Genomic DNA, 10,057 nt, shown 5'->3' on the forward strand with positions numbered 1-10,057 from the left:
AAAGAGAAGCGAAAGAGGGCCAGGGAGTGAGGGGAAGGGTGGAGGTGGTTGTTGGGGGGGGGGGGGGGTGACGTTGCCTCCTCAACCGCACAAATTAAGCATGGCTTCATGTGTAGGCCTTCATTGCAGGGTTCACAGCAGCTGGAGAAACCACATCTCCTCCCATGGACCTGAGCCAGGGCCGCGGCCAGACCCGAATAAGCATCATCTTTTTTATACATAAAAAAAGAGAGAGACGGTGGAGGGGGGATGGGAGGAAGAAGAGAAATAGAGAGAGTGTGAGTGAGAGAGAGAGAGAGAGAGAGAGAGAGAGAGAGAGAGAGAGAGAGAGAGAGAGAGAGAGAGAGATGAGAGAGAGAGAGAGAGAGAGAGAGAGAGAGAGAGAGAAGAGAGAGAGAGAGAGAGAGAGAGAGAGAGAGAGAGAGAGAGAGAGAGAGAGAAAATGAAAGAGCGAGAAGGAAGAGTGGAAAGCGTTCAGAAAGCAGCAGTAAAAAGGAACCCGTGCTGCATGGGGGTTTGGGCTGTGAGCTGAGGAAGGAAACCGCAGAAGGATTACGAGCACAGCACACTGGAACTAGCTCGCGAGCGACCACTCGGCGTTGCAGTTGGACTCCCCTCTCTTCCTCTCGCGCTCCTTTCCCCACCTCCCCCCTCTTCCTCCACCTCCCCTCAGAAGCCGTTATATAGAGCTGCTAACCCCTCATACCCAGTCAGAACTTCCTGTCTAGTTGTGCCATGTGTGGACCTCAAACCTAGCCGTACCTCTCAAGGCCAAACTGCAGCACTTAAGTGGTCCTCAGAGACCATGCTTGTGCCCAGTTACTCCCTGCTGAGTTCCTTGTGCCTGGACCCCAGTCTCTTAGCATGGCTTTCTTCCACACTAGCAAAGTCTATATTTAACCCTTGTGTTATCTTCGGTCATTCTGACCCATCAGTCATTGTGACCCACCGTCGTATTGCGACAATTTACCTCATACAAAAACAAAGTGAAGCATTTTCTTTTAACTGTCGGGCTGTCTCAGACCCCCACATTGGAATGGTTAAAAGAAATTATTTGTATTTGTTTTTGTATTGGGTAAAATTGGTAAACACAACGATGGTTCGTTATGACCTTTGGGTCATGTGACCGAGGCAGCACTAGGGTTAACCTATAAAGGTTGCTATGAAGCCGTTTTGCTCAGTGAGCACATCTCAGAATTTGCCTGTCCTAAATGCACATTTCAGGTTGCTGGAGTGATGAATGGCATATCAAATGGGAATGGGAAAGGTCATCTCTGATACTGGTAACCAGAATAAGTCCGAGTCGTTTCTCCCATGCTGAGACTTCCTGTTGACCTCGGTCATGTGACATGGGTTGTGGTGGTTCTGATCCAGGTTCCGGGATTGTCTGGTTAGGTCTGGTTTCTTTCAGTTGGGTGGTGCGTTCTGCTTGGCTCTGTGTTCCCTCTACTTGACTGTCCACAAAGGTTCCACTTTAACAATAGATAAATGTTACGGTTAGCGTGTTTCTGTGTCATTGGAACATAATTACAGGCTCTCCTATTTATTTGGCACCAAGTCATTTTCTACAAGCATGTCTTATGTTGCTTTAGCTTGGGAAGATGGAAAAGGACAGGGGTGTTGCACTGGTGTGGTTCTTTTGAAACAATGAACGTATACAATGACACAAAATGCATACAACACACACATACAGTACACAGGGGTGTTAAGGTGTGCGCTACCTGGTGACCCAGAGCAGAGCGGCCGTCTGAACACACTGGGTCGGACCACCTGCAGCGCACTGCGGAAGCTCGTCCACGCGCTCAGCTGCTGAGCATTTGCCGGAACCTTTGGAGTAAAGCAGTTGTCACAGGAAATCAATTAATGATGGGCTCTGCTTCTGTCCCATCCTCATATTTGTTTACGATCTGCACGCGTGCGTGCGCGTGTCATTATGCCTTTGCCTTCTTTCTATAACGGGTGAATCCGTCCCTGTCAAAAGGAAAGTTGTCGTCGATCCATCTCACTAAAGTCTCCACATTGACACCTCGCCCCATCCGCACGGCACGTATCACAGAGCATCTGCAGATCGTAGAGGAGGAACATCTGCACAGAGTCTTGATTATATCTGTTGATGTGGGGAGGGAAGACGAAGGGAGGGGGGTGGATAAAGGAGTATAATGGGGGGAGAGGAGGAGGAGGAAGAGGGGAAAAAAAGGTTTTGACTGTGGAATGACTGCCAGATTTCTATTTGTGCCTCTTGAAAGGCCTGTGTCTGTGCTGCTGCACATGGGATGTGGGATGGGAGTTCTGGCGAATCAAAGCACGTTGGATAGAAATCTCTGGAAGCTGCAGCTAGTAAACAGCACCATAAAAGAGGCTTGTGGGGTGGAGCGTGAAACAAAAACTTGAACGTCTGCCCACGGTCAATAAAGTCCCGGTACTGCTCACAGGGCATGTCTCCTCTCTCCTTTAACGCTCTCTCTGTCTCTCTCTCTCTCCATCTCTCTCTAGCTACCTTTCTCTCTGTTTTTCTTTTCTTTTTCTCTCTGAGAGGTGTAGTACACATTCTTTCATGCCCTTTTCTAGATCTATACCCTCTTCTTCTTTATCACAGTGAGTCACTCCTCCTCAGGTTTGAGCTTTCTTTCTTTTAGCAAGGTGTGAGAGATAAGGCCAATTTGAAGGCCTCTTATTGGTTCTCCAGGTTCTCTAGAAAATATAGACCTCATATCTCACACTTCACCGAGAGAAAACACACACGCACGCACACACCTACACACACACTCACAATCTCCCAGCCTACCAGTCCCAACACAACATCTGAGTCAGCTCCCTCTGTGGCTGCTGTATTTTTACACTTTATCGTTGCCAAAGATCGTTGCACAGTGTGTTTCTTTCTCCGTTCAAGGATGTAAGTGTTTGTGACATTGTGGCTTGAGGGGGCGGAGGTGTTGAGGCCAAACTATTTCATTTTAAACAGCTCAAACCCAGTAGCATTCCTGTACACCGTTCACTTGAAAAAACACACGCACATTCCGGCGTATTCTGCGGCTGGGGAGCTTCATGCTGTGTGGCATTTGTGTGTTGTTGTTTTCCACTTCAGTGAGCAAAGTACCTCACCACCGAACCACCCTTCACCTTAGCAGGGTTTAGGGTAAACAATCACTATGATCTGTGAGTTTTTGTATGGCAAACATGGTTACCCTTTAAGATGTGACGTTGTTTGTAAATGTATCTTTAAAAAGGAAATAAAACATAAGCAATGTGCGTTAAATGATATCAATCAACTCCTGCCGTAAAAAAAATCACACACTTTGTCTGTGCTATTAAAGTAGAAGACATCACTTCTTTGTAAATTATCTAAGTGCTAGTTATACAACAACATGATACCATACAGAACAACAGTAAAAAATGATGGATCTTTCCCCGGAACTCCTACATATGTTCAAAGGGAAAATTAAATTAGTCTCACCCCAACCTCTCTGGACCCTCTCCATAGACGAACAACGGCCAGTTTGTCTGCAGACAAACTACTGCCCTCTTGTGGTAGGATATTTAAGCAGTGACCCATGCGCTACACACTGATTTAGCAATGGTAAGGGTGTTTTATAGCTGACTTAACCATTACTTTTCCATAGAAAGCTGTTCCATACAGTTAAGGTTTATCCGCAGTAAGCCAATTTCCCTGGATGTTTGTGTCCCGGGTGTAAAAAAGCTACAGTCTGACAAATAGACAGATTAATTATTAATCTTTTATTCGCATGTATTTTTATGTATTTTGTGTAAAAATGTGTATGATTCTTTGACTATAATATTCAATATTGTTTTGATTAATTTCCTTTCTGTCCTTCGCACACACATACAAATACAGGCACTCACACACTGTGTCAGATTGAGCCCCCGATGCCCTTGTTAATAGTTTAACAACCACCTTCACAGTAGGCCTCATTAACTCCTCCCCTGAACAAATTAGTAGGTGTTATGCAGGTCAGAGGTCAACAGCTGCTCCAATAAGGCAACAGTAACCAAGAGCACATATGTGTAATAAACCATAAACCACAAAGGTGTCACCCCCAAAGTTCATTACCTTTAACAGGGTCACAGAGCCAGTTTAGCTGTAAGGAGTCTAAACTGGTGCAACCTGTATTCTCTGTGGTGACTGTACTCACAGCTTTATGATGGATACAGAACATATTTTTCTTTGCTCCTGAAAGGCCAGATAGATTGCTAACAACGATTTTGCTGAATGCAGCAGCAAGGAGGGAAATTTACAGTGATGATTCAGCTGGATAAGCTCTCTGAAGAGAGAGGAGGGCCTGGGAGGGAGGGATGCGGGGTGCTGAGGGAAAGATGGAATCAGAATCAGAAAGGGTTTTATTCGCCATGAAAGTTCGCACAGACAAGGAATTTACTTTGGAAGAAAGGTGCATACATTCAACATATAGGAATCTTAAATAAGTGGTGTACAACTATACTAAAGGTACAAAGTGTAACTAATACTAAGGGGCTAAAGTATTTAAACATTTAGAATAAAATAAAATATGAAATAGCTTTAATATACAATATAAAAATACAAATAGGGTAACATAGTGCAAATATGTGTCATTGTGCAGATAAAGTGATGTGTTAAAGTCAGTGTGAGTCCTTGGCCTTGTTGAAGAGGCCAGCAGCGGATGGGAAGAAACAGTTTTTGTGGCGGTGAGGTTTTGGTCCTGATGGACCGCAGACTTCTGCCAGAGGGGAGTGGCTGATCCAGGGTAGGAGGAGTTGGACACAATCTTCCCCGCTTGCCTCAGGGTCCTCGAGGTGTGCAGGTCCTCGAGGGTAGGCCGATCGCAGCCAATCACCTTCTCAGCGGTGCGGAGTACATCCTCTGTTGTGCTTTCTTGGGATGGATCATGGAAGTAAGCCGAGAGTTTTCAGGGCTCTGGACTGGCTATTTCCGGTTTGATTGCGGTCCAATATTCCAACCCACCTGATTTACACCTGTGTGCTTTTACCCCACGTGTGTTTAGTTTATGAGGACTAGCAACAGAACAGGACACGCTGTTAGATGTTGCTTTCAATTTAATGTATTTGGTAGGCAACCGTGATTGAAGTAATAAATTCAGTTCCTTATTGAAGAAATAAGTAATATATATATATATATATATATTATATATATATATATTTTTTTTAGACTTAACCTGATCTTTTATACACTGACTCCATACAGGTGTTTCATCAATGGGAATATTGTCCTTGAAAATGAATTGCCCTGTCATTTAAATGGTGGGTGGGTGAGTCAGAGATACAGTATTTCACTATAAAGGTTTCTAATAAAAATGCATGCTGATTAACAGTGAGGATCATATTGAATCCCATCTAAGTGTTGAGGTCTGAATAAAAGAACCTCCACAGCTGCCAGCTCACAGGGGTCGAGTTAGAGCAGAAAGTTGAGACCACCGGAAAGGTTTCACATGACCCCCCCCTCCTCGTCAACGCTTTGGCACAAATACACTTGTTTATTTTGGTCTGGACCTTGTGATTTCTCGGGTGTACGTGTAAATTACATGTCGCCACCATTAAATATTAAACCCCAATCGAAGATTAATTATTGATGGCATCACTTCTTACGCTGCGACCAGTAGAGGGGGGGGGAGCGAAGGACATGGGGAGAGAGAAGGAGAACGAGAGGGAGGTAGCCCTCAGGAGGAGCTCTCTGCATTAGGCCTTTCCTGAGGTTAGGGACTCTCGCCACCATGCCCACCCATTTCTTTTCAGCTTTGTGATTGATGATTGCAGGAAGTTCGTAAAAGAAGATTCCCCCTCCCTCCAGAACTGTATCATCTTGGGCAATGATGGTAGTGGGCCTGAGTGGACCTAAGTGCTTCTCCAACCACAGCTAAGTATTTGCTATAGACCTGAGAATACTCTGAAGCCACGGAGAGGAAGGGTTGGGTAACGATTTCTTGGGTGAAGTATAATACTGTGTGTTTGTGTGTGTGTGTGTTTAGGGGAGTGGTTGGTAGAAAAGAGGTTACCCACACTCACCCCCAGAGCAATGGGTGGCTTCATGACCCATAGTGCTCCCACTGTGAAAGTTTGTTTAGTATGCACACCCATAATTATTGTGACAATAAAAGCAGGAAACCACTCTGGGTTATAGTGGAATTCTGGTCACAGTGCCATGGTCAACCATGATTCCCTCAAAATAGCGTTACAGGATACAGTACCATTATCATTGAAATGAACCGATACTGTATTCAAACCACGATCAAGGATACAGCAAGTCTGCCCTTGACCAGCTTCTTCAGACGGAGCTGCAAGAAAAGAGTCATTAGAGTGAGTAAGTGAGCTAACAAAGTCTCCAGTCAACAGATACACTGCCTTGGGTGGTAAAAATGCCTCCCTAGCGCTCTCAGCCCCCTCCCCACCAGCGACAATCCATAAGGCCTCAGCACGTCAGTGGTGATGGTGACTGATAGGCAGGACAGCGCTGATGAAGCTAGCGTTAATGCACAGGCTGTATGGAGCACCTGTTTATTACTCAGTGAGGCCTTTAGAGTCAGGGTGATCAATAATGAATGGGGCTCCCTCAACTGTGCCTGCCTGGCTGGCTAGTAGGCAGCCTGGCTGGCTGGCTGGCTAGTAGGCTGCCTGGCTGGCTGGCTGGCTGGCTAGTAGGCTGCCTGGCTGGCTGGCTGGCTGGCTGGCTAGTAGGCTGCCTGGCTGGCTGGCTGGCTGGCTGGCTGGCTGGCTAGTAGGCTGCCTGGCTGGCTGGCTGGCTAGTAGGCTGCCTGGCTGGCTGGCTGGCTGGCTGGCTGGCTAGTAGGCTGCCTGGCTGGCTGGCTGGCTGGCTGGCTGGCTAGTAGGCTGCCTGGCTGGCTGGCTGGCTGGCTAGTAGGCTGGCTGGCTGGCTAGTAGGCTGCCTGGCTGGCTGGCTGGCTGGCTAGTAGGCTGCCTGGCTTGCTGGCTGGCTAGTAGGCTGCCTGGCTGGCTAGTAGGCTGCCTGACTTGCTGGCTAGTAGGCTGCCTGGCTGGCTAGTAGGTTGCCTGGCTTGCTGGCTGGCTAGTAGGCTGCCTGGCTGGCTAGTAGGCTGACTGGCTGGCTGGCTAGCTGGCTAGTAGGCTGCCTGGCTGGAGAGGAGAGGCAGGGGGAATGACATGTAAACAAGACCCATGTCTCCAGTGAGAATGATTCGAGAGAGAGGGATGTGGCCCTTTGGTAACAACTTGAGTTTAGATAGACTGCTCTCAACAGGAAGGTTGGTGGAATAGTGGTCTTAAGGCTGAGTAGATGTTCAAGAAGGCTATCTCTTGTCCAATGATTCATTCATGAGTATCACACTATATTCAGGTCTCTAATCCTTTAGACTGAAATCATCTAGCATGTCAATAGACATCAATTTCACTGTCAGAGCAGTTTGATTGAGACTTGAATGGTTCTTTTCACCAGATGAGGTTCTACACATTTTCAAACACAGAGGACGACACACGTGAAAGCAGCTTTTTTATTATGCTTAAAAAAATATTGTTGGAAACCCAAAATAGTTATGCGGTGCACCTTAAAGAATGATTTTTTTCTTCTTCTGTAATCCAAGTCTTCCATGCCATATAACAGACTGTTGGAATCTCATTGGTGGATTAAATGTTTTTTTTCCACTGTCCACAACTTAAAACCCCAAAATGCGCTATCCTCACCGTTGACCATCAGATGGTACAGTGTTTCTGCCCATCAATAGCAAGGGAGGGGGGAGTCCACTTTTGAGGTCAAAACCGTCTGAGGTTTTCTCAGGTCCCATTTGGGCACTGAGACCATGCTGTGCTGAGCTGGGCCTGCGACCGGGAGTAACCCTCAGAGAAACACAGAGAGACGCCCCGACGTCCGGCAGGCTCTGTCAAAATATTTGTTTCTTATTGGTTGAGGGCGTGTGTGTGTGTCTGTCTGTGTGTGTGTGGGTGTGTGTGTGTGTGTGTGTGTGTGTGTGTGTGTGTGTGTGTGTGTGTGTGTGTGTGTGTGTGTGTGTGTGAGGGGACATGACCAGAGGGCTTGTGGTGCTCGCTGTGTGGCCGCTGCCCAGGCCGTTCCACCACCCTCCGCCACCACACACACCTTCTGCCCCCTACCCCACGCTAGTGTCTGCCTGCACGCCCCAACCCTCCCTCCTCTGCCCCACCACCCCCAGCGGCAGACCACCCAGCTGGGCAGAGAGCCCTGAGAAGGACACTTTATGCTCCCAGACAGCCCAGTTCCACCACAGCGGCACCCCCTGACACCAGCGCTGCCACTATTACCCACAGGCCCTTAGTGTCAGTGTGTGTGTAAAGAGGGAGTGACTCCGCTCTTCAAACTCCCCTCCTCCCTCTCTCTCCCCACCCTGACCCGCCCTTCAGCCCACAAAAACGTTCCCCTCGAGTCGAAACGAGCCCTTCTGAGTTTATAAATCAGAAATATGCGTCCCAATCTCAGGCTTCATCAGTGTTAGCCGCAATCCCAGAGATCGCCATCAACACTCCAATTGTCATGTCAATAGCTTGTTCGTCATAAGTGCTCGCCATCAGTTCTTTACCACCAGAATATCTTGTTAGTATGGGTCCATTCATTGTGTTGGCGTGTGTTGTGTTCCTGCCTCTGTGTCTTTGGTGCAGAGGGGTACGTCTGAGTGCTGACATTCATCCCGTGTCTTTGTGGCGGCGCTGGTGGGGCTAGGGTGACTGTCCTGGCTTTGTTCTATCTCTCTGTAGACCAACAGTGAGCCATGATGGAAATAGCAGGGGACAAATTAGCCACATGTGGGGAATCGTGGTTATATCAATTGATTGGCCACAGCCCTGCGTGCCGTTCTCTGTGTGTGCGCGTGTGTGTGTGTGTGTGTGTGTGTGTGTGTGTGTGTGTGTGTGTGTGTGTGTGCATTTCTGCGAGCTCTTCCTGTTTGAACAGGCCGATTTGGGTATGTGTTTTCTGGTTGTGCGTACGTGCACCCGCGGTCGTTCACACAAGCATCGATCCTGTGTAGATGCGGAACGATAAGGTTATTTTTCACCACATGATCAGAGTCGTTGGCATCCCCGTCGTGACATTCCAGAAAAGGGAGGGAGGAGGAGGAGAAGGAGGAGGAGGAGGATAGGGAAGCCAACCGACAGCTCAGCAGGATCATGATTCATTCTCTGTGATGCTGTTCCAGGAGAACCTCCCACTGTGCCACACGTCATGGAGATGATTTTACCTTTGATTTACTGCTCCTGCTATTGTCGGCAGTGCCGCTCAGATCTTTTAATGGCGTTTGTTTTTACACAGAGAATAGGTGGTTGGACCCACAAGACAAGACTTACTGTTATAGCCATGTTTTCTGTCACAAACGGTATCGATTCATGACAAAGGCAGGATCTATCATTTGATTGACAGTGTGTCGCCGTGGTGCCCACGGCTCTCCAGGGAGACAATGAGGAAAGAGCCAATGGGAGCCCTTTATTCACGGGAGTCTCCTGTATGTTTTTGTTTCCTGCCCTCTGATTGGCTACCGGAGGCGTGGGTCCAGTGGGCTGTGTGCTTCCCTTCCTGAGTTGATGACAGATCTAAAAGGATAGTTCCCCTATCCCCTCTTGTTACAAATAACTTCCTCTGACATGCTTGGGCACGCTGACAATGTTTTGAGTGAAAACAGCTTTCGGGCCTGGCCGGGATACAAGCTTTCAACCCCTAGGGTGGGCTACTTCTTCAATTGCTGTTTTATCCCTTGGAAGAGACTGAGAAGAGAGAGGGGGAAGAACGGGGGAGAGGGCAGAGAAGGGCTGGGATTAAGGACTTTTGTGACAAAAAAAGTGCCAGGAAGTTCTGGACTGTCAGTGTTTGGCTTTGTAGTGTGACAGGCTGGAGCACAGCTCCCTCTCTCTTTTTCCTCTCTCTTTGTCTCTCTCGTTCTCTTTCATTCTTTGTCTCTCTCGCTCTCTTCTCAGTGATATGTGCCATTGTTGACTCAGACAGGGAAGAATGCTTGGACAGTTTTTTTTACAATGTTTCTGTCTGCAGACATTTCAGAACCCTGGATTATACATTAATGCACAGACAGTTCCAGGTCAATGCAGTAGTTGT

The 10,057-nt window shown here is 47.6% G+C and overlaps 1 protein-coding gene across 1 annotated transcript in view; it reads left to right on the forward strand.

The window, feature by feature from the left end:
* mgst3b (microsomal glutathione S-transferase 3b) overlaps positions 1 to 10,057 on the forward strand; it is a 167,322-nt gene that overhangs the window by 125,571 nt on the left and 31,694 nt on the right. The window lies entirely within an intron of this gene.

Source organism: Osmerus eperlanus, chromosome 9 (assembly GCF_963692335.1).
Source record: "Osmerus eperlanus chromosome 9, fOsmEpe2.1, whole genome shotgun sequence".
NCBI lineage: Eukaryota > Metazoa > Chordata > Actinopteri > Osmeriformes > Osmeridae > Osmerus > Osmerus eperlanus.